Source organism: Mustelus asterias, chromosome 20 (assembly GCF_964213995.1).
Source record: "Mustelus asterias chromosome 20, sMusAst1.hap1.1, whole genome shotgun sequence".
Classification (NCBI taxonomy): Eukaryota; Metazoa; Chordata; class Chondrichthyes; order Carcharhiniformes; family Triakidae; genus Mustelus; species Mustelus asterias.
In genome coordinates this window covers 70,110,046-70,136,217 of record NC_135820.1, presented here as the reverse complement: position 1 = coordinate 70,136,217, position 26,172 = coordinate 70,110,046, and the positions used below count along the sequence as shown (strand labels likewise).

Genomic DNA, 26,172 nt, shown 5'->3' with positions numbered 1-26,172 from the left:
CTGCTCCGCCATTCAATCATGGCTAATATTTTTCTCATCCCCATTCTCTGCCTTTTCCCCATAACCCCTGATCCCCTTATTAATCAAGGACCTATCTATCTCTGTCTTAAAGACACTCAATGACCTGGCCTCCACAGCCTTCTGCAGCAAAGAGTTCCCCAGATTCACTACTCTCTGGCTGAAGAAATTCCTCCTCATCTCTGTTTTAAAGGATCGTCCATTTAGCCTGAGGTTGTGCCCTCTGGTTCTAGTTTTTCCTACTAGTGGAAACATCCTCTCCACGTCCACTCTATCCAGGCCTCACAGTATCCTGTAAGTTTCAATAAGATCCCCCCAATCCTTCTAAACTCCGAGTACAGACCCAGAGTCCTCAACCATTCCTCATACGACATTTGCGATAGAGGTTAACCAAAATCTAATTAACTGTAACAAGCTTGAGGGGCTGAATGGCCTAATCCTATTCCTATTTTCCTCCAACACTGCAAGGTTTTAGAATTCATTGAGTAATGAATCTTAAGGTACATTGACTACCTATCATAAGCTGCTGAAGCACTCAAAATGGTTTATAACTTAGAATAGGCTTGAAATTTAGTTGCTATATTCAATGGTCTATTTGCTTGCCTTCCTCTATAAGATTATCACCATGGAGAGTATTGCTTTCCTTTTGTTGATGCGATAAAGTCTTCCGGAATCTGGGAATTAGGGTCTGTGTTTACATATTCGGAAGATTTCTAATCATTTATTAGGAGGGAATTATTCTACTAAATTGTTTGAACTGAATAATGCGTGCAAAAATCTTTTATCTATATTAGAGATAGGGACGCAGTCATTTGTCTTGCGTTATGCCTGTATTTTTAATTGGCTTTCATATATCACACTAACATTTCAGCTCCTTTTTTTTCTTTCCAAGTGGCAAGTTACTGAGGAAGAGGGTGAAAGCACAAGTAAATTATAGTTGTCAATTATAGTATCACATAGTGAATAATTACACGGTCTCCGTAAGCATGTCTTTTTTTCCCATTATCACACCTCCTTAACTATCGGACTATATTATTTGCAATGAAATGTTCTGGGACGAGGGCTTTGAATTGTCTGGTAAATGAGTGAGACAATTACGCTGAGTAAGGACGCAGTCAATTTGCATTTCAAAGATTAAAATTCAATTTAGGGATTGGGTAACACAGCCAAAACAATCTCCTTTCATTGATGGGGCCTGACTCGTCCAGGCTGATTAAAGACAAAGGCCTCGCGCCCTGATTTAAGATTTCGCCGGTGGAATTATTTTGGATGGTCAGAAAATAGATGTTAAATTGTGTGAGCTTCCAGCACAAATTGTGTATCAATCTTAGAGAGGTTGGTACAGCAAATCATAGAATCCCTAAAGTACTGAAGGAGTCTATTCGGCCTATCGAGTCTGCATCAACAACAATCCCACATGTTGATCCTCCAGAAGGAATCATAGAATCATAGAATCCCGACAGCGCAGAATGAAAAGGGCACTTGACCCCCCCAAGCATAATATCTTTAATAGGTAAAGGTGAGCTAAGGTGGTCACCTCGGGAGAAGGAGTATCCCTTCAGTGAGGGAGAAGGCCATTCAGTCAATCGAGCCTGCACTGACAACATTCCCACCCAGGCCCTGTCCCCGTAGCCCCATGAATTTACCCTGCTAACATCCTGACACTAAGGGGCAATTTATCATGGCCAATCAACCTAACCCGCACATCTTTGTGGGAGTGTTGGAGGAAACCGGAACACCTGGAGGAAACCCACGCAAACACGGGGAGAACGTGCAAACTCCACACAGACAGCGACCCAAGTCGAGAATTGAACCCGGGTCCTTTGCGCTGTGAGGCAGCAGTGCTAACCACTGTGCCGCCCAATGAATAATCATTCACTTAGTTACTGATCTTTAGCTCGACTCCATTTCACATCCTTTGTTACCATATCCCCAATTATACTTCCCTAACCAAATTCTATCAACCTGTTTTGAAATTGGCAATTGACCCAAGCACAATATCTTCAATGTGTGAGGATGAGCTAAGGTCACCTTGGGAGAAGGAGAGACAGGAGGAAGCAGGGCATTCTGTACATCTTCACTCCTGCTGTGCTATCAGGGGGACTTCTCAAGCTCCATTTTCAGTGGAGCTACTTCTGCCCCACCCACTGTCCTCTACTGCATCCTCTACTTAATGGTGACATTTCCCTGCAGAAAAGAGAGCAGCATTTCTTTTTATTCATTCGTGGGACATGGGCGTCGCTGGCTGGGCCAGCATTTATTGTCCATCCCTAGTTGCCTGAGGGCAGTTGAGAGTCAACCACATTGCTACGGCTCTGGAGTCACATGTAGGCCAGACCAGGTAAGGACGGCAGATTTCCTTCCCTCAAGGACATTAGTGAACCAGATGAGTTTTTCCAACAATCGACAATGGTTTCACGGTCATCGGTAGATTCTTAATTCCAGATATTTTTTCTTGAATTCAAATTTGAACATCTGCTGTGGCGGGATTTGAACCCGGGTCCCCAGAACATTAGCCGAGTTTCTGGATTAGTAGTATAGTGATAATACCACTAGGCCATCACCTCCCCATAAATATCAGTGATCGACTGTGCTCTGCGTTTGTGTGATGTGTCACATTGACTGAATATCTGAAGGCAGAGAAAGCTTGACGTAAGCCTGACATCAGTGGAGGGTATGTACATGGGGTGAAGTTTGCGAATGTTAAGTGTGAGTACTGAGTGCTAGGGATTGCTACTCGGTAAGTGATGAGGGTGTGGTGCATTGAGAAATGAGACAAGCTGGTGTTTTGGTAGGCATGAGATGCCATGTAAAGACGCAATAACTGGCCATGACCACCAAAGTTGGCTCCCTCTCGTCAATCTCAATAATATACCAGCAGGCAGGCAGTGGTATTATCGCTAGACTATTAATCCAGAAACTCAGCTAATGTTCTGGGGACCCGGGTTCGAATCCCGCTATGGCAGATGGTGGAATATGAATTCAATTTAAAAAATCTGGAACTAAGAATCTATTGATGACCAGGAAACCATTGTTGATTGTCAGAAAAACCCATCTGATTCACTAATGTCCTTTAAGGAAGGAAATCTGCCGTCCTTACCTGGCCTGGCCAGAGCTACAGCAATGTGGTTGACTCCCAACTGCCCTCGGGCAACTGGAGATGTGCAATAAATGCTGGCCCAGCCAGCAATGCCCACGAATGAATAAAAAGATAATCTGAGCCCCAATCTCAGTGTCCCTTACTGCACCAGGGGACACTGATCATTACCCATGCCAGTCATTCTATGGTCTCTTGCGTGAAATTACTAACTTAGGGTTAGCTAAGGGTTAGGGTTAGCTTGGGGAGGCACGGTAGCACAGTGGTTAGCACTGCTGCTTCACAGCGCCAGTGGCATGGGTTCAGATTCCTGGCTTGGGTCACTGTCTGTGTGGAGTCTGCACATTGTCTGCCTGGGTTTCCTCCGGTTTCCTCCCACATTCTAAAAGATGTGCTGGTCAGGTGCATTGACCTGAACAGGCGCCGGAGTGTGGCGACTAGGGGAATTTCACAGTGACTTCATTGCAGTGTTAATATAAGCCTTACTTGTGACTACTGAATAAACTTTACTTTACTTTGCTCACTAGATTTCAGAATTCCTTCTTTTGAGCAGAAATGTATTCTATAACTTGGCAAACGTATACGGAACTGCCAGCGGTTCCAACACTAACCTGGAGGCCGACCAGATTCCAATGCAAGTGGCTGAATCGTTGCAAGAGATTGGCACATTTATGGTTTAATGATCATTTACACTGGTTTGGGATTCAGTTCCCCTGGGATTTGGCCTTGACCCCAGGCTGATGTAGTGCGATTCTATCAATTGCCCTGGATCTACATGGCTCTTCAAATTGCACTTATTTCCTGAGGTGCACACACACACACACCCACCCCGCTAAGAAAGACTTTTCATATCAAAATATTTAAGTTACACTATAAGAGGCTGACACTTGTGCACTGATAAAACAATGAAATAGTTCATTGTGTGATCATTTTTAAAGTCATTTTGAGTGGTTTTAGATCAGAAGTGAAGAACTTACTAAAAATTATTATTTTGACATTAAATCTCTTTTCAGCTGTATTAATAAAACTGCACCAAGTTATCACTCTTAAGTGCATCAACAAACGAGTTTTTAAAAAAATGGGAAACAAAAGAAATGATTACATCTCATTATACTGCCCAACTGCAGAGGGCTTTGCTTTTAAAAATCATATAAATTCAGGAAAGCCGAATTGTTTCCTCAGCAGAACAACTTCAAGTGTATTTTCATGATTCCACCCAAAGCAGAAACTCTACCCCCTGGTGTTTAATGAGAGAAGGGAAACATAACAAGGTTTTCTATCGGATAACCACTGAGGGAGGATGTTAAGGATATGTTCTACCACTGATTTTCATTGCACATCATTAGAAACTCTACAGTGCAGAAGGAGGCCATTCAGCTCATCGAGTCTGCACTGACAACCATCGCACCCAGGCCCTATCCCCGAAACTCCACATATTTACCCCACTACTCCCTCTAACCTACACATCCCAGTACACGAAGGGACAATTTAGCATGGCCAATCACCCTAACCTACACATCTTTGGACTGTGGGGGGAAACCAGAGAACCCGGAGGAAACACACACAGACACGGGGAGAATGTACAAACTCCACACAGACAGTGACCCAAGCCGGGAATCGAACCTGGGTCCCTGGAGCTGTGAGGCAGCAGTGCTAACCACTGTGCCACTGTGCTACCCTAGCAGAACTTTAGCAGAACTTGCATTGATAGGGCTGGACAACATAGTGTGACAGAGGTCTGCCCTTTTACCTGTGGTACTGGTTTTACTCGTGTCGAGAAATGTTCCTTTCTCCATTGGCTGAAGTGCATTTGCATCTGCCTCAGCTTGGTTTTGATGGGGTGCAAGTCTTAACCCAAGACTACTCAGCATCAATGGGCAATCGAATACAGAAAGGCGAGAATGAAAGCGCTTGCAGTTGTGTGACCCCTATCCAACATTAATTCATTCCTTGGAATTTAATGCTAATGTAGGAATTGGAACGTTAAAATTGAAATAAAAATGACAAACCACAAAAGGAGCAAAAATATCAATGTGAAGCAGGCGGTGGAAATGACAAAACCACTCTTGCACTTTTGGGGAAAAAAGATTTGAGTTTAGTGTCAGCTGCAATTTCCCCTTCAAATCACGCACGAACTTGGCTACATTGGCTGTTCTGCTACTGAGTCAAAGTCCTGGAGCTTCCTCATGGGTGGCACGGTGGAACAGTAGCTAGCACTGCTGCCTCACAGCGCCAGGGATCAGGGTTCAGTTCTGAGATTGGGTCACTGTCTGTGCAGAGTCTGTACATTCTCCCCGTGCCTGTGTGGGTTTCCTCCCACAGTCTGGAAGACATGCTGGTTAGGTGCATTGGCCATGCTAAATTCTCCCTCAGCGTACCCGAACAGGTACGCTGTCGGAGTGTGGCGACTAGGGGATTTTCACAGTTCATTGCAATGTTAAACTTAAAAACTAACAGCACTGAGGCTGTACCTACACCATAAGGACTACGATGCTTCAGGAAGGCAGCTCACCACCACTTTCTCAAGGGCAATTAGGGATGGGCAATAAATGCTGGCCTAGCCAGCAAACACAGTAAGAAGTTTAACAACACCAGGTTAAAGTCCAACAGGTTTATTTGGTAGCAAAAGCCACACAAGCTTTCGGAGCTCCAAGCCCCTTCTTCAGGTGAGAGATCAGGTCTCACCTGAAGAAGGGGCTTGGAGCTCCGAAAGCTTGTGTGGCTTTTGCTACCAAATAAACCCGTTGGACTTTAACCTGGTGTTGTTAAACTTCTTACTGTGTTTACCCCAGTCCAAAGCCGGCATCTCCACATCATGACGAGCCAGCAAAGCCCACATTGCAATTATGAATTAACAAAAAGCATTTCAGAAATGAGAAAGAACTTGCATTTATACGGCAACTTTCAAAAGCTCAGGACATCCGCAAGTGTGGCAGCAAAGAGCAACCTGTGTCATATGGGGAAAGGCAAACAGCACAAACAACAATGAGAGAAATGACCATGCAATGCATTCTCTTGATGTCGGTTGAGGGGTAAAGATTGGTCACAGTGCTGGGAGAACTTCCAATGTTCCTCTTTGAAGTAGTGCCATGGAATCTTCTACAAGGAAGACAGGATCTCAGTTTAACATCTCATCCAATAGACTTGATTTGATTTGATTTATTATTGTTACGTGTATTAGTATACAGTGAAAAGTATTGTTTCTTGCGCGCTATGCGGACAAAGCATACTGTTCATAGAGAAGAAAAGGAAGGACTTCAGATGGCACCTAGAATAGAATCATAGAATCCCTACAGTGTAGAAGGAGGCCATTCGGCCCATCAAGCCTGCACCAACAACAATCCCACCCAGGGCCTACTCCCCTAACCGGACGTATTTACCCCACCAATCCCCCTGACACTAAAGGGAAATTTAGCATGGCCGATCGACCTGACCTGCACATTTTTGGACAGTGTGAGGAAACCAGAGCATCCCCACAGTGAACCTGGGTCCCTGGCGCTGTGAGGCAGCAGCGCTAATCACTGAGCCACCGTGCCGCTTAAAACTGCGCAAGGGGCCACAGTGAGATTTGAACTCAGGACCCCTGGTTTACAAGGCCAGTGCTCTAACCCCTGAGCTATGGAGCCTCCTACATGAGTTTCCCACCTCCGACACGACAGCACTCCTTCGGTTCTGGAGGCTGTGTCAACCTAGATTATGTGCTCAGGCTTCTGGAGAGTGGTTTAAAGCCTCGACCTTCTGAATCAGGGGCAAAAGTGCCAACCACAGAGGAACGGCTGATGGAGAGAATAATCCACTGAGTTTACCTCGGGAAGATGTGTGAGTAAGCATGAGGATTCTGAAAACCTCTGATGTGAATTCAAAATATCTGGGTTCTCTTCATCCCACCGTTCCCCAGTGATTCATTTCCCTCAGCTCATGTCTGAAAGATAAATCACCTTGCGAACAGCCTATTGAAAAATAAGAACATCATAAAACTTTTCTTGTGGATGAACTTGGTTCAGGAAAGAAAAACAACATTGAAAAATAAATTATTTTGAAGTACTGTGGTTTGATGGGCTGGAAAAGTGCCTCCATTAACTCTTCAACCGGGGCAAGTTATTCTTTGTTGTTGACACGTCTGAAAGATGAGGCAACTCAACAGTTTACAGGTTAGCGTACTTTTCTTCTCGATCCGCTTCATGAACTGGGATTTTACTGGCCTCCAAGAGGTGGTCTGGGAGGGCAGGGGGCTGGTGGGGGGATGGGCCCACTGGTGTAAGCATGGCCGGCTATCCAGTCACCAGCCCTGCCGCCAAGGTATCGTCCCAGCAGCGGTACCGGACGTGGAGAGGGTGCCTGCTCTAAGGAGGCGGGCAACCGAATCACTTCATGGGAGAATTAGAAACCACTTTACTGGGCTGTCAGATTTGCCAAATGCAAAGTGAACACAGGCCCCCCCCCCCCCCCCCCCGCCCCCCCACCGCCCCACACCATCTCATATCCCGTCCCACCCCCCCACCCTCCTACCTACCACTGCATGAAGCTCCCACCCCCACACCAACCATTCCCCCCCTTCCCCAGAGGGACTACCCCTCATATACTGGGTCCTGTTGGCACAGTGGTTAGCACTGCTGCCTCACAGCGCCAGGGACCCGGGTTCGATTCCCGGCTTGGGTCACTGCCTGTGCGGAGTTTGTACGTTCTCTCCGTGTCTGCGTGGGTTTCCTCCGGGTGCTCCGGTTTCCTCCCACAGTCCGAAAGATGTGCTGGTTAGGTGCATTGTCCACACTAAATTCTCCCTCAGTGTATCCGAATAAGCGCCAGAGTGTGGCAACTCGGGGATTTTCACAGTAACTTCATTGCAGTGTTAATGTAAGCCTACTTGTGACACTAATAAATAAACTGTGATATTTTCAGAAACATTGATACATGTATTGTTTTGCCTCCAGGAACGGTGTAAGGCACCACGTGCATAGCCATTTAGGACAGCAACCAGTCCAGTCTAGGATGGGACTAGAGGGATATGGACCCCAGAAGGGTAGGGGGTTTTCGTTCAGTCGGGCAGCATGGTCGGTGCAGGCTTGGAGGGCCGAAGGGCCTGTTCCTGTGCTGTAATTTTCTTTGTTCTTTGTTAGTCATGGCATAACATTTATTAAAGACTATTTATTACAATAAAGAGAAGACACATATACACGACCGGGACTATAAAGATCTAAAACAATTAAGTGCAAGAGATTACTAAACAAGTTTAAGTAGGAATTATCCTTTTGATCCAAAAGTACATTTACAAGATCTGAACTCTTTTAGGACTTCTCTCTTCCCAAACAACATCCAATCCAATAGAGCTATAAGTAATGGCCAGTTTACAGCTACCACACTGTGTACAATTGAATAGCTATTAGGGGAAAAGTCTCTTCTTGGTTCAGCAAAGATATAGGTTTTAACTGCCTGCATAAAGGTTTTCTGCACTCTTGCTTCTGATCTGCTAACTAGAACTGGATTACAGGCTGCTAGCTGGTCTCTGCGCCTCTGCTAGATGAATACTGCCTCCGCCTTCCATGAAGAGGTCCCCAATTATATCATTGTTTCCCTTGCAGAGTCTCTCAGTATATTTGGCTGTCTGTCTCCCCAGCTTCTGTAGTTCTGAAAGATTAACATACATATATGTTAGGTGAGGTGATTCATTTTGGTAGGACTAATTTAAATGTGGATTACAGGGTCAAAGGTAGGGTTCTGAAGACTGTGGAGGAACAGAGAGATCTTGGGGTCCATATCCACAGATCTCGAAAGGTTGCCACTCAAGTGGATAGAGCTGTGAAGAAGGCCTATAGTGTGTTAGCTTTTATTAACAGGGGGTTGGAGTTTAAGAGCTGTGGGGTTATGCTGCAACTGTACGGGACCTTGGTGAGACCACATTTGGAATATTGTGTGCAGTTCTGGTCACCTCACTATAAGAAGGATGTGGAAGCGCTGGAAAGAGTGCAGAGGAGATTTACCAGGATGCTGCCTGGTTTGGAGGGTAGGTCTTATGAGGAAAGGTTGAGGGAGCTAGGGCTGTTCTCTCTGGAGCGGAGGAGGCTGAGGGGAGACTTAATAGAGGTTTATAAAATGATGAAGGGGATAGATAGAGTGAACGTTCAAAGACTATTTCCTCGGGTGGATGGAGCTATTACAAGGGGGCATAACTATAGGGTTCGTGGTGGGAGATATAGGAAGGATATCAGAGGTAGGTTCTTTACGCAGAGAGTGGTTGGGGTGTGGAATGGACTGCCTGCAGTGATAGTGGAGTCAGACACTTTAGGAACATTTAAGCGGTTATTGGATAGGCACATGGAGCACACCAGGATGATAGGGAGTGGGATAGCTTGATCTTGGTTTCAGATAAAGCTCGGCACAACATCGTGGGCCGAAGGGCCTGTTCTGTGCTGTACTGTTCTATGTTCTGTATATGTCTTCCGTTTTCCCTTAGTTTCAAATTGTTCAACTAAGGTGTTTTCTATTAGTAGGACAATTATTCTTTCGGTCTGTCTACACTGCTAGTGTCGTTACTGGGACTCCCGTCCAATTAAATACCTTTTGAAATGTTGATGGCTCCTAACCTGCTGGTACATTCATGACACTACCCTACCAAATTAATCAATTGGCTGTAAAATGATTTGGGATGTTCTGATCTCAGGAAAGATACTGTATAAATACAAATCTTTACGATCTTGTTGCTGCTCAGATACTGGAAGAACAGTGTTCAAGCTGAGATCTGCAGCACAACAGTACAAGGCTTCCTTGAGTGAGCTGCAAATCTGATGCAGGCTTATTGGAGGATCAAAGGAAGGCCCACACTTTGCACTCTCATGTCCCGGGATAAGGCTTTCACTGAGCAGTGTCGTTGTCACTGGAATGCTGTCGAGGTACTGCTGCTGGAAAATTGCCAGAAATAACCCCAAGAAAAGAGAAATTGGTATTGATTGTTGCGTGTTTCTTTTTTGTTGTGAAATGAGTGTCACTGGCTCGGCCAGCAATTATTGCCCACCCTTAGTTGTCCTTGACAAGGTGGTGGTGAACTATCTTCTTGGACCATTGCAGTCCGTATGGTGAACGTGCTTCCACAGTTGGTTGGGGGTTTCCAGGATTTTGACGGAATAACGATGATAAATTTTCTGGAAATTGGAATTCTGGAATTCTGGGAGTTCTGGAAATTTTGGAAATTCTGGAAATTCTCTGGATGGTGGCCTAAATTTTCTGGTCCTGCCCGCCATGGGAGTCGTAGCAGGTACGACGGATAATCAGATGGACCATAAGGGCTGCTGCATTTCCAGTCCCACGGTGTGTGGAACTGGAAAACTGCACTTGATGAAAGAACGCCGACATATGTCCAAGGTGGAATAGTGTGAGACTTGGAAGGGACCCTGTGGGTGCTGTGGATCCCATGCAGGTAACGCTGTGTCTCTCCAGGCAGTGGGATCAGCGGATTTGGGAAGACATGTTGAAGAGACAAGTTTTGCATTTGAAAGACTTGCATTTATATAGCGCTTCTCATGTGTGTAAGACGTCGCAAAGAGCTTTAAAGCCAATAAAGTACTTTGGAGATGTAGTCATTGTTGTATTATAGGAAACATGGCAGCCAATGTATGCACAGCAAACTCCCACAAAAAAAACATGTAATAACAATCCAATAATCTCTTGATTGTGTTGTGTTTTTATCATGATATAAAGGCATCAAACACTCTTAAAGGATTGGGTAAACACTTCGTGGGTTCATTTATTAAGGCTCGGCACATATATACAGATATATGTGATATTAAGTTTGAAGATATCTGAACTGCAGAGCTGTGTGTGTGTGCTCAACTTAAAATAAAAAGTGAAACCACAACAGGATAGTCTGACACACTTCCTGAATTGTGGATGTCATGCTGCTGTCCCTTAAAGGCATATTACAATCAATTGGGGATAAACATTGACCAAAACACCAGGGCCAATATCCCTACTCTTCTTCAAAATAGGATCTCTTGCATCCACCTGAGCAGGTAGATGGGGCCTTGGTTGAATGTTCCTGAATCTTGGCACCTCTGACAATGTAGCACTCCCTCAGTACTCCACAGGAATGTCAAGTCTTGGGGCGAAATTTTCCCATCCCGCCCGCCACGGGAATTGTAGCGGTCGGGGGGGCGGATCATACAAAGGTCCATTGACCTTGGGCGCGATTTTCTGGTCTTTGGGGCGAGCAAGGCAGGAAAATCCCGCTGTTATGTATGCGGGGTGTAGCTCCTTTAAGAGGATGGGTCAGGTGACCCGGAGGGTGAAGTGACCTGCCCAGGAAACCACCCCTACAGCCACTCGAGGGCTGGCGCGTGAGTGGTACAGACCTTCAAATATACCTACTGTTCCTGTGGCTTGCCTTTGGTGTGACCTCTTTGAAGTTACCTCCCCGGTAGTTATAGACTCAACACTCACCCTTCATATTCATTCGCTTCATTAGTGAGACTTGAAATAGGTGATCTGGATAAGCCAGTCAAGGCATTATCTGAGCGAACAACAAAAAAAGACTTTCAATATATTTTAGGAACCATCACCTTTCTGCTCCCACTGTAATCTCCACAGAGGGTAAGACAATCAAATGGTGCACAAGGGGTTACTGAGTCTGACAGTGTGAGGGAACTGAACAACATCACGAGATGCAGTCATTAACCTCGGCTGGTTCAGTGAGCTTGTCATTTCAACTGTGTGTGCTAATTCAGCTCCCTCGCACTGGCGGGCTCAGTAACTCCTCCACATCTCTTACTCCAACAATGTCATCAGCATTCAGCGTTGAATCAGAGCTACTTAAAAATAAAGTTTAAATGTCAAAGGCTTCGTTTTTGTTGCCATCCAATTTTTAAAAGTGTTTTTTTTTTAAAAAAAGAGATTTTTAAAAAATTCTCCTGCCTTTAAATTAGTCTCGGTGAAGTCATATCGTTTATGAGACTTGCAACATTTACAATTTTCTACTCACCCTGGGTCCTAATCGTCAATTTTATTAAGGGATAAATTAATGAATTTGTTGCCTCATCGAAGCAGGGAAGCATAATGAATTAAGGCAACTGCTTTATAATGGTTATGTGGAGGGAGGAAAATAAATATATGAAACGCTATGTGATAGGGGCAAACTCAACTTCGTGTGATGGTCTGACACAGATAATAACAAAGCGGCAGCTTTCGATTACGAATCTTTTCCCACTTTTATTTCAATTAACTTCAATGGAGATAGCTGTTCGCATTAAACTTCGGCGGAGTTTCAGAGCTGCTGAACTTTGATTGCTATTCTGTTTGTTAAAAGGTAGATGGAGCTTGGTTTCCACAGGGTGTTTCATGGATATTAAGCTGCTTCAGTCTGGCACACTGAACACTCATCCTTCTGGATACCTATTTGTCCAAATCTGCTCAGGCTAGTCCTGTTTAGTTCTTTAAACCGTGTGTTAAAGTTTATTTATTAGTGTCACAAGTAGGCTTACATTAACACGGCAATGAAGTTACTGCGAAAACACCTGAGTTGCCACACTCTGGTGCCTGTTCGGGTACACTGAGGGAGAATTTAGCATGGCCAATGCACCTAATCAGCACGTCTTTCCTGTGGGAGGAAACCCATGCAGACATGGGAAGAATGTGCACAGACAGCGACCCAAGCCAGGAATTGAACCAGGGTCCCCGGTGCTGTGAGGCAGCAGTGCTAACCACTATGCCACTGTGCTGCCCTACTACCCTGGTTTACGACCATGAGTAGGGTGAAAAGAGCTTCCATTGCAATTGTTTTCTCGAATGTACAGACAGGTGGATTTGTTGGAACTCATTGACGCATAGCAACATATCAGATCCTCATTATCACAAGGTTTCATCACTGGTCTAGGCTGGATTAGCTAAATGTAGACCAGGTGCTAGAAGGGTGTTTACCTGCTGGATTTTGCTACCGGGATGACTCAGTCAGAATTCCTGCTTTCTGCTGGATGTAGGTCAGCTTTTCCAGAACCCTGACAGACCACAGAAATTCTCAGATAGAGGTCGACATTTAGACATAAAGGAATCTTCCTTTAGGCAAGAGAGTGAGAATTGTTCAACAAAGATAATCCCTGGCTTCTTTCCTCCACTACTTGTTGCCTCCCTCAAGTCTCTCCCCTGCAAACCACACCCATGTTCTAAACACAGGCACGAAAAGCTTCGGTATGCTTTTGACACTTCTATGTTTTTCCCTTCCTTTTGCCACCAAGCCATTTCTTAAGTTGCCCCACCGTAGCCCTCAACTTCCATTTCTTTTGTTTGTCTCCCATTCTGCACTCCCCATGTCTCCCTCACTATATCAGCCCATTCCCCATTGCCTATGCCAACTCCTGGACTTAGCTGCCAACCCAATATTAGGGCGGCACGGCGGCACAAAGGTTAGCACTGCTGCCTTACAGCACCAGGGACCCGGGTTCGAATCCCGCCTTGGGTCACTGTCTATGCGGAGTTCTCCCTGTGGCTGCGTGGGTTTCCTCTGGGTGCCCCGGTTTCCTCCCACAGTCCAAAGATGTGCGGTTTAGGTGGATTGGCCATGCTAAATTTCCACTTAGTGTCAGGGGAATAGTAGGGTAAATGCATGGGATTATGGGGATAGGGCCTGGGTGGGATTGTGGTCGATGCAGACTCGATGGGCCGAATGGCCTCCTTCTGCATTGTAGGGATTCTATGGGTGCTCCAGTTTCCTCCCACAGTCCGAAAGACGTGCTGATTAGGTGCATTGGTCGTGCTACATTCTCCCTCAGTGTACCTGAACAGGTGCTGGATTTTCACAGTAACTTCACTGCAGTGTTAAAGTAAGCCTACTTGTGACGCTAATAAATAAACTTGAAGTGTTTTGTGGGTTCGTTCAAAGTAAATATACCCGCACTAGCAGCTTTAGCGTAACTTTAGATTTCACATGAAGGATCTTGTCTGGTCAGGAGAGAGATCACATTTCATGTGTTGCAGTATTTTCAAAAATGCTAATTATTTCTTGTCGAGACCTAACAGTTTTCCTCTGACTTCGAACCTATGTATAGAATTGAAATGGGCGCTGTCACTAATAGGCATTTGGCTTGCTTTATCAAGGCGTTTCCTAATTGCTGTACCAGGATGACACAGGTATTGCAACTCGTTTCACTTCAATGTGTGTGACATCACCGCAAAGCGAATGAACAATCTAGCTCATTATTTTTTTTAAAGGATCCCAGTTTAACGGGAATAATTGGGTAAGGGAGGCGGACTGTCAGTTAAAATCCGTCCCCGCTGCGAGGTTTTCCCTCGGAGAAAAAGACTCTCTGGTTAGATTTAGCTGAAAAAAGGACACCCAATCCCTGTGTAGCTGGATAACATGCCAAGTCTGACATTTTTTTTTGACCTCCAGTGAAAATCGAAGTGTTCACATTTCCGACCTTGCCATTTTATTTTTGTCTCATAAAAACCCCCCACCTCAAAAACGCGCAGTGGGTTCATTAGTCATCGGCAGTGGTGCTGTTCTACAAATGTGCTGTGCAGCGCAAAACAATGCATCAGAACACAGGCGATACAAATGGACTGTCCCAACTGCATTTACCTAGAAATGCAAGCACGCTTTTAATTGAAGGTTAAGCAAACAGGAAAGTAACCACCTGACAAAGAACCAAATAAGCTTTTTCAACTCACCCGAGTTTCCAGCCAAAATATCCTTGTCATTAGGTTCAATTCAATTATTTTACAGGTTTTTTTTCTTTTTAAATGATTATCCGTCCAACGTTTCTGAGAATTGGAATACCGGATCAATAGAATGTGGGAAGCAGGATACAATCGTCAGCATTACCTGGACACACACACACAGAGGATGCTTTCCCTGGCTGGAGAGCTGAGGACGAGGGGGTACATAGTCTCAGCATAAGGGGACAGCCATTTCAGGCTGAGATCGTGAGAAATTTCTTGGCTCACTTTATTGCGAACCTTAGGAATACTGTGCCCCGGAGAGCTGTGAATGCTCAGTCATTCAGTACATGAAAGGCTGAAGTCAATAGATTTTTGGATTCTATGCGAATGAAGGAATATGGGGATTAGAACATTGAGTTGAGGTCATGGGTCAACTACATTTTATAAAATGGTGGAACAGACATGAGGAGCCATAGAGCTCATTCCTGCTCCTGTTTCCGATGTTTTAATCCCGGATTATGCTTGTTCCCTTTTAAGAATGTTTTGGATTGCTTCCTTTCTATTACTCCCTTTGTGTACAATGCCAATTTGTTATTTAAAAGCTGCTGCATAATCAACAAAGTATAATATTTTCAAAGCAGTGCGGTGACCTGAGTATATCGCAGTCCTTTTTTAAATTCATTCATGGGACGTGAACATCTCTGGCTGGCCAGCATTTATTGCCCATCCCTAGTTGTCTTTTTTCAGAGGTCAGTTGAGAGTCAACCACATTGCAGTGGCTCTGGAGTCACATGTAGGCCAGACCAGGGAAGGACGGCAGATTTCCTTCCCTAAAGGACATTAGGGAACCAGATGAGTTTTTCCCTGACAATCGACAATGGTTTCATGATCATCAGTAGAATCTTAATCCCAGATATTTTTTTACTGAATTCAAGTTCCACCATATGCCGTGGTGGGATTCGAACCCAGGTTCCCAGAACATTAGCTGAGTTTCTGGATTCATAGTCGAGTGATAATACCACTAGGCCATCACCTCCCCATTCTGGCTGTATTTCATTGAAACTTTATTGACAATTGGACAAAAGGGCAGAATCCCTATCAAGGATCAAAAGTAATAAGTAGGGGTATTATTGTTCACCGAGTTGATGAGGGATTCCCCAAGTTTGTGCTGGTTGATTGATATCGTACAGGATATCAGTAGCCTTCTTAAAATTCATTCTTGGAATGTGGGCATCACTGGTAAAGCTAACATTTGTTGCCCATCTCTATTTGCCTTGAGAAGGTGGTGGTGAGCTACCTTCTTGAACCGCTGCAGTCATATGGTGTAGGTGCATTCGCAGTGCTGCGGAGAAGGGGAATTCCAGGATTTTGACTCAGTGACACTAAAGGAACAGTGATATAGTTCCAAGTCAGGATGGCGAGTGGCTCGCAGGGCAACTTCTGGGTAGTGGTGTTCCCATGTGTCAGCTGCCCTTGTCCTTCCAGTTGGTAGAGATTGCAGGTTTGAAAGAAGCAGTCATAGGAGCCTCAGTGAGAGTTTCTGTAGTACATCCTGTAAACACTGCTGCTGCTGTGCATCACTGGCGGAGGGAGTGAATATTTAAGTTGGTGGATGGGGTGCCAATTAAGCGGGCAGCTTTGTCCTGGATGGAGTCGAGCCTCTTAAATGCTGTTGGAGCCACATAATATCAAGTGTTACAGTGTTGTGAGGAGAGGTAAAATATAACTCCCCGATGATACCACCCCCAAATCTAACTGTAACTGTGTTTGTAGTGAATTTAGAAGGGTATACATATTTTACTCAATGTCTGTGTTTAACCATTTAATCGTAGAATCCCTACAGTGCAGAAGGAGCCCATTCAGTCCATCGAGTCTGCACTGACAACAATCCTAGGCCCTATTCCACAACCCCACATATTTACCTCGCTAATCCCTCTAACCTACACATCCTGGGACACAAGGGGGCAATTTAGCATGGCCAATCAACCTAACCTGCACATCTTTGGACCGTGGGAGGAAATCGAAGCAACCGGAGAAAACCCACGCAGGCACGGGGAGAACGTGCAAACTCCACACAGACAGTGACCCAAGCCGGGAATCAAACCCGGGTCCCTGGTGTTATGAGCCAGCAGTGCTAACCACTGTGCCACCATTTATGTTCTGATTGCAAAGACATGAGTCTGACAGATTTTCTTGAGGCTTAAAAAAAGGGGTTCGTTTTTATTGAGTTAAAAACCTAACCATGTAAAGACAGTAAAAGATTTTTAAAAGTATTTCTCAAACATACATGGCCCACATTCGTGCACAAAAGAATATAAAGTTTACAATTGCACTGTAAGTAGTTACTTTCTTAGCCAAATTAAAATTCAATGCTGAATGATTAAAAAAACTTGAATGTGAGTCCTTCACTGATCACTGTGGCTGCGGTAGACATTCTTCCAAGTTCCTTTAGCTTTCAGCAGTTGAGTTGATGTCCTTGTAACTGCAATTGCCAGGAACAATTCATTTTGATTTTTAAAAATTCATTCATGGGACATGGGCGTCACTGACTGGCCAGCATTTATTACCCATCCCTAGTTGCCCTTGTTCAGCGGGTACTTGAGAGTCAACCATATTGCTGTGGGTTTGAAGTCACATGTAGGCCAGACTAGGTAAGGACAGTCGATTTCCTTCCCTAAAGGACATTAGTGAACCTGACGGGTTTTTCTGAAAAATGGACAATGATTTTATGGTCATTAGTAGATTCTTAACTCCAGATTTGTTTTAATGAATTCCAATTCCACCAGCTGTATGTGGCGGGATTTGAACCCAGGTCCCCAGAACATTAGCCGAGTTAATAGTCTCGTGATAATACCACTAGGCCATCACCTCCCCCTAAATTCATAAACCGTCTCTTCCAGAACTTGATGAGCTTTTCTCCTGAGGCTCTTTCTGATGGAAATTCACTATCTCTAACTGTAAAGAGATAGGGTCTTAACTTGAGAGAGGAGAGAAGGAAGCTCTTTACTGCTTAATTGGAAACTTTTCCAGACAACTGACTGCTTATGTCTTTAGCAGCTTGTATTAAAGAGATTTCACTTGACCTCTCTCTCCCCATAATGATTACATCAGGTGACCTGTGGCAGCCATCTTCAGTCACGTCTTTTCAGGTAGTGAAATAATGACACAGTTCAGTATATTTTTCATCAACTGGTGACATTATAGATTAATATCACTCATGAACAAGCCACATCATCATGATACAGGCAAATGGAGAAAATTCTATCACCCTCCTGACTTTGTCTTGTAGACTTTCCCTACTCTTTTCAAACACTGCCACAGGATCCTTCACTTCCACCTGAGAAGGCAGATGGGGTCTTGGTTTATTGTCTCATCCAAAAGATGGCACATTTGATACTGCAGCACTCCTCAGAACTGCACTGGAGAGCCTTTCATGAACTCAGGCCTGTAGGCACCTGGGAGGTGAAAATGAGACTCAGACTTTGACCAGAATATTATTCCATCAGATGCTGACTGACCTGTTGTGTAGTTGTTGCATTTTTATTTGCAGTGATCCAGGTAATGGAGTTCCTTTCCTCCTTAAATTAGCTGAAGATCATCGAATCCATAGAATCCTTACAGTGCAGAAGGAGGCCATTTGGCCCATCGAGTCTGCACCGACCACCCAGGCCCTATTCCCGCAACTCCACATTTCGTTCCTGCGGGAGGAAACCAGAGCACCCGGAGGAAACCCACGCAGACACGGGGAGAATGTGCAAACTCCACATAGATGGTAACCCAAGGCTGGAATTGAATGTGGATCCCTGGCGCTGTGAGTCAACAGTGCTAACCACTGTGCCACCCTGCCGCCCACCTTACCAAAAGATGAAACTACTATGATTGTTGACATGCATCCCCACATCCGATGATCAAACACTCACTGACTGAGTTTAATTATAGGTCATTGTTCATACTTGTACTTAGATCTCGGTTGTTATTTTGATGTCGAAATCCTAATCATCCTTTCACTGCTGGGTGAGAAAAAAATGTCTCAACTCTGGTATGTCTACCAATCGCTCAGGCGCCATTTTGAGAAGCAAGTAAAATGAAATTAGGCCATATATTGGCTGAAAGCTCGCTTACAATTAAATTTTGTTCAGCAAATTGAAAGAGGGTTTGTTGCAATCTATTCCCATAGCATCAGTAAAGTGACAGAAACAGAAGCACTGAGACATATAAGATGTATAAAATTAAGATTTGATTTGATTTATTATTGTCACATGTATTAATATACAGTGAAAAGTACTGTTTCTTGCGCACTATACAGACAAAGCATACTGTACATAGAGAAGGAAACGAGAGAGTGCAGAATGTAGTGTTACAGTCATAGCTATGGTGCAGAGAAAGATCAACTTAATGCGAGGTAGGTCCATTCAAAAGTGATGGCAGCAGGGAAGAAGCTGTTCTTGAGTCGGTTGGTATGTGTCCTCAGACTTTTGTATCTTTTTCCCGATGGAAGAAGGTTGAAGAGAGTATGTCCAGGGTGATGGGGTCCTTGATTATGCTGGCTGCTTTTCCGAGGCAGTGGGAAGTGTAGACGGTGTCAATAGGTGGGAGGCTGGTTTGAGTGATGGACTGGGCTTCGTTCACGACCCTTTGTAGTTGCTTGTGGTCTTGGACAGGGCAGATATTTCATCAATGGAGCTACAAGGGTTAGAAATTTCTGGACATTAGTAGTGAAAGCATAACTAATCTATAGCATTCTTTCCCAATCCTTTCATGAGCATATGAATGATTGTGCCTTTCAGTCTGAGGTATCACGAGCTCCCGTAGAGTTCACACTGCTGGCATTTGTTATGTTTGCAGATAATACTGCACCATCTGTTGTGCCTTCAACCCCAATCACCTTGAAGCAATAGGAGATGGATGACAAGGGGAGTCGGACGCCCTGGCAACAACACCAACTGATGACCAAAGCAAGGTACCTGCTGCATAAGGCAAGCTTGCGGATGCCAAGAACCTGAAGACATTTCAGCCCTAGGAACCCACACAGGCCAGATAAAAGTCAAACAGGGCTTCATTTCACTACCTGCAAAGGAGATGAAGTTGGTTAGCCTGGTGGTTTGATGGCGACATGTCTGCATTTCAGGCATAAAATTGAACACCCAAACTTTCAAAATGGCAGCCGGGGCATGCTCATTGCCTGCTAGAAGTAGGCTGTGGTTCATATTGGGTAAAAGTGGATAAAGAGGCATCTACTGCCCGCACTGGAAACAGACATTAGGGACTCCACAATGGCAAATAGGAGGCCCATTGCCTACCTGAGACCCTGAACACAGCCTGCATTGAGCCATCTACCTTCAGGAAGACATGATTTACATACAGCCAAATCATCCAAAGGAGATGTTCATAAAAAGGAACATTGAAAAAGAAAATAGTTACCTGAATATGGAGCCAGCAAGTGCACAGGTGTTCCCCTCACAGCTCCACTGCAATACAGAGGAATATTACTGGTTGTCAGTCAGTCTCCTCCTGATTGCCACTTCCTCCCCATTGTTTCTGATTGTTTCCCCCTCTCCACCCATATTGTTTCACTTGTATTCCAGCGGATGCTGGAATCTGAAACCAAAAGAGAAAACGCTGGAAAATCTCAGCAGGTCTGGCAGCATCTGTAAGGAGAGAAAAGAGCTGACGTTTCGAGTCCAGATGCCCCTTTGTCAAAACACTTTGTTTCACTTTGTATCTCACTGTAAAAGAAAGAGATATTTGCATTTATAACATGACCCCCCCAGGACACTCCACAGATCTTTACAGCAAATGAATTACTTTTGAAGTGTAATCATTGTTGTAAACTGTTGTGGCACGGTGGCACAGTGGTTAGCACTGCTGCCTCACAGTGCCAGGGACATGGGTTCGATTCCAGCCTTGGGTGGTTGGCCATGTGGAGTTTGTACATTCTCCCCATGTCTGTGTGGGTTTCCTCCGGGTGCTCCAGTTTCCTCCCACAATCCAAAGGTGTGCATGGATTAGCCATGGCAAATGTGCACAGTTACGGGGATAGGGTGGGAGATGGGCTGGGTAAGATGCTCTTTCGGAGAATCGGTGCAGACTTGATGGGCCAAATGGCCTCCTTCCTTCTGCGCTGTAGTGAATCTATGGTTCCATAATAACTTAGGAAACGCAGCAGCCATTTTCTGCGCTAACAGCAATATAATAATGACCAGATAATCTATTTTAGTGAGGAATAATTATTGCCTGGAATATCAGGGAGAGTTGTCCTGCACCTCTCTGAAGTAGTGCCATGAGATTGCATTAAATTGAATGGCCTCAATCAAATGCCTCTACTTTCTCAGAAGACTAAGGAAATTTTGCATGTCTGCTACGACTCTCACCAACTTTTACAGATGCACCATATAAAGCATTCTTTCTGGTTGTATCACAGCTTGGTAAGACTCCTGCTCTGCCCAAGACTGCAAAAAGCTACAAAGGGTTGTGAATGAAGCCCAGTCCATCAAGCAAACCAGCCTCCCATCCATTGACACTGTCTACACTTCCCACTGCCTCTGAAAAGCAGTCAGCATAATTAAGGACCCCACGCACCCCAGCCATACTTTCTTCCACTTTCTTCCATCGGGAAAAAGATACAAAAGTCTGAGGTCATGTATCAACCGACTCAAGAACAGTTGCTTCCCTGCTGCCATCAGATTTTTGAATGGACCTACCTTGCATTAAGTTGATCTTTCCCTAACTATGACTAATACTTCGTTCTACACTCTCTCCTTTCCTTCTCCAATAACGGTATGCTTTGTCTGTATAGCGTGCAAGAAACAATACTTTGCACTTTATACCAATACATGTGACAATAATAAATCAAATCAAATCAAAACTTTCTATTTAAATGACAGCACTCCCACAGGGACTGGAGCAACACGGATACGTAATTGGCAAAGTGACAGGAAACAGAGCAGTGGGTGTTTTTCAGATTGGAGGAAGTTTTGTCGTGGAGTTCCCAGGGGCCAGTGCTGGGACTCTTGTTTTCCCTGATATCCATCAATGACCTCGACACCGGACACAATTCCAAAGTTTAAGGATGATATGGAACATGGGAAGCCTTGTGAACTGTGAGGAGGATAGTGTGAAACTTCAAAAAGAACACAGACAAATCGGTGGAATGGACGGATAGGTGACAGGTGAAGCTCAATGTAGAGAAACGTGAAATGATTCACTTTAGTCGGAAGAGCATTGAGAAACAAGGGTACAACTCTAAAAAGGATGCAGGAAATCATAGAAACCCTACAGTGTAGAAGGAGGTAATTCAGCCCATCGAGTCTGCACCAACAATAATCCCACCATGCCTTATCACCGTAACCCCACATACCTACCCCACTAATCCCTCCAAACTACGCATCCCGGGACACTAAGGTCAATTTAGCATGGCCAATCCACCTAACCTGCATGTCTTTGGACTGTGAGAGGAAACAGGAGCACCCGGAGGAAACCCATGCTGACATGGGGAGAATGTGCAAACTCCACACAGACAGTGACCCAAGCCAAGAACTGAACCCAGGTCTCTGGAGCTGTGAGGCAGCAGTGCTAACCACTGTGCTACCGTGTTGCCCAACAGAGGGACCTAGGTGTATATGTGCATTAGTCATTAAAGGTGACAAGACAGGATGAGAGAGTGGATAATAAAGCATACAGTGTCCTGGGATTTATTAATAGGGGCACAGAGTACAAGAGCAAGGAGGTTATATTGAACTAGCATGAGAGAGTAGTTTGGCCTCAGTGTCCAGTTCTGGACACCACACTTTTGGAAGTTGTAAAGACATTGGGGAAAGTGCAGAAAAGATTCAAAAGAATGGCTACAGTAATGAGGAACTTCAGTTCTGAAGAGTTGGGATTGTTTTCCTTGAAGAAAAGAAGGCTGAGGGGAGATTTGATAGAGGCATTCAAAATCATGAGGGGTCGAGATAGATCAGATAGAGAGACGCCCCCTGTTCTTACCATGAAAGGACCGAGAACAAGAGGGATAAATGGCAAAAGAAAAACAAGTGACATGAGGAAATCTTTTTCATGCAGTGAGTGGTAAAAGTCTGGAATGCTCTACCTGCGAGTGTGGTGGAGGCAGATTCAAGTGAAGTATTTGAAAGGCGATTACACTGTTATCTGAAAAGGAAGAAGGTGCAAGGCTACAGGGAGAAGGCGGGGTGGGGGGGGGGGGTGCGGCGGAGGGTGTCACTCAGTGAACTGATCTTTCGAAGAGCCAATGAAATCACGGTGGACCAAATGGCCTCCTCCAGCAATGTAACAATCCTATGATTCGATTAATAGCCCACCCTTCATATTGCACTGGAGTGTACATTAGCCTAGATTTTAAGCTCAAGTCTTCCAAGTGGAACTTCAACCCACAACTTTCTGAAGAGGCCAGAATATAACCCTTTGGACCCAAGCTGTGACCTGTACCCATTGATATAGCTGGAGTAACTAGGCTGAACAAGTTGACGATCATTCAGTCATGTTCTCTGCCAGAACAACATAAATGTTGCACTTCAGAACCTGTTCCACTGATGGTGAGATGCTGGAAATATTGGAGATGGCTCAGGTGCTGAGACCTTCCTCCGTGAGCTCACAGAGGTAATCACGGCACTTATAGTTCCCTTCCAAGTAACAAGGAATCTCTATCTTTGATGAGGAATAAGTCAAACTGCACCATGTTAGAAATTTCCTTCTCTCATTCTTCTGCGATTATTGAATTATTCTATTCCTACCAGACTCTGGTTGTGTTTAAATTCTGCAACCAATAAAAACCAACTTTAGGAATGACAAAGACTTCCAAAGGTGGCAATGAGATGTTCCATCGAGCGCTGTGCTTTCACTTTCACTACACGTCTTTATTATTAGGGGTTCACCTCCATGTATGGATCAATATAGATTTGGTGCCCCTTGTTTGATGGCTAATTAATCTGCATGATGCGTTTTGGGCACCTAGCAACATGGAAGAAATGACAGTGATATATTCACACACTTTGCATTTGTTTCATTCAGAAGGTGTCTACTGAGTCCAGAAAAGCCTCAGGCATTTCCAGTCAATTAGAGCAGAGAAAATCCTTGGAGGTCACATGCATTGGTAAATCCTCCTCCACCATCTCTTTGCAGCTGCAATCGCATAAGTGATTACCAGAAAAAGGTATGCTTTTGTGAGCCCTTCTATCACACTGTGATGAAGGTAAAGGTGAGTTTTAAACTGGATTAAATGCTGCCTATCTGTAACCCTGTAATTTGCAATTGAATATTGAACTCAGTTTTTTTTCAATCTATTTCACTGTTTGAGAATTCATTTTACTGCTTTTTTCCCCCTCAAAACTCTGTGGAGGTAGTCGTGGATTATATAATGGCTTCAATCAGGCCATTGAGGTTGGCTTATTGGAATATGAACTCCCTGATTAAGGAGTTGAGGAAAAGAGTTCCCTGATTAAGGAGTGAGGGGGAGGCAATGGCCGAGTGGTATTATCACTAGACTATTAATCCAGACATTCAGCTAATGTTCCGGAGACCCAAGTTCAAATCCCACCATGGTAGAATCATAGAATCATAGAAACCCTACAGTGCAGAAGGAGGCCATTCGGCCCATCGAGTCTGCACCGACCACAATCCCACCCAGGCCCTACCCCCACATATTTACCTGCTAATCCCTCTAACCTACGCATCTCAGGACTCTAAGTTGTAACGATGGCAAAGGTCAACCAGATGGGTTTTTATGACAATGGATGATAGTTTCATGGTCACCATTACTGAGACTAGCTTTATGTTACAGATTTATTAATTGAATACAAATTCCATCAGCTTTGAGCCAGTGTCCCCATTAGCTTGGGCCTTTGGATTACTAGTCCAATGACATTACCACTACACCACATCTCCTCTTTCAATTATAAAGTTAGATTAGCAATGGTGGGACTGTGTTCCTTGGAGAAGAGAAGGTTTCGGGGAGAATTGATGGAGGTATTCAAATTCATGAGACGTGTGGATAGAATAGATGGGGAGAAACTGTTCTGACATGTGAAAGGAAGGAGACCAAGGGGGCATATGTTTTTTATTTATTTATTAGTGTTACAAGTAGGCTTACATTAACACTGCGATGAAGTTACTGTGAAATTCCCCTCGTCGCCACACTCCAGCACCTGTTCGGGTACACTGAGGGAGAATTTAGCATGGCCAATGCACTTAACCAGCATGTCTTTCGGACTGTGGGAAGAAACCGGAGCACCCGGAGGAAACCCATGCAGACATGGGGAGAACATGCAGACTCCACACAAACACTCACCCAAGCCAGGAATCGAACCCAGGTCCCTGGTGAGGCAGCAGTGCGAACCACTGTGCCACCATGCTGCCCTAGTGGTGGTGAGGAAACTTGGGTTTCAAAGACCTGTAGATTGTAGGAGGAAGGAAGGAAGGAAGGAGAATTCCGGAACATAAACCTTGGCTTTCATACAATCCCTACAGTACAGAATGAGGCCATTTGGCCCATCAGTTTCCGCCGGCTGCCCCACAACTCATAAACGAGGCAATGGTGACATGAGGAAAAACCTATTCACGCAGCGAGTGACTGGGATCTCGAATGGGAGTGCAGTGGGAGATCAATTAGTATCTGACAGGGAAGAATGTGCAGTGTTACAGGGAGAAGGTGGTGAAATGGCACTAGGTGGGTGACTCCCAATGCAGATATGACAGGCTGAATGGCTGTAAAAATTGTGTAATTCTGCAAAGAAATGTAAAGCGGCTGCCCCTCAGATCCTGGCAAAATTCAACATTGAAACAGTCAGGTGAATGATGCAACATGTTGGGACCTTGTGATGGTTTCACACTACTCCTTGTAATTAAGTAATTACAACCCTCATTGTCAATATCATCCTCTTCAATACAGCTTTCTCTGAATAATACCATTTGCTTCTCTCATATCCTGCACGATACCATCCAATACAGCACATATTATCAATAACTCTCACTAATAAACAAAGGCAATGGAGCAGAGAGTCACAGTAATTATATTAACAGATATTACAGTGTAATATAATTAGCTTCTCCTGTTATGATTAAAACGTTCCTCCTGGTAACTCAGTTATAAGTTCCATTTATTCTACTTCTACAAAGAGGAATAGAGGCACGGTGGCGTATTGGTTATCACTGCTGCCTCACAGCACCAGGGACCTCAGTTCGATTCCCAGCTTGGGTCACTGTCTGTGTAGAGTTTGTACATTCTCCCCATCTCTGCGTAGGTTTCCTCTTACAGTCCAAAGATGTGCAGGTTAGGTAGATTGGCTATGCTAAATTGCCCCTTAGTGTCAGGGGGACTAGTTAGGGTAAATGCATGGGGTTATGGGGATAGGGCCTGGGTGGGATTGTGGTCGGTGCAGACTCGATGGGCAGAATGGCCTCCTTCT

General features: G+C 44.6%; 1 non-coding gene across 1 annotated transcript; it reads right to left on the bottom strand.

The window, feature by feature from the left end:
* Nucleotides 1–6,668: 6,668 nt before the first annotated feature.
* trnat-ugu (transfer RNA threonine (anticodon UGU)) lies at nt 6,669–6,741 on the bottom strand. The gene has a single exon. It is a non-coding gene; the product is annotated as a tRNA-Thr (tRNA).
* Between the last annotated feature and the right edge of the window lie 19,431 nt (nt 6,742–26,172).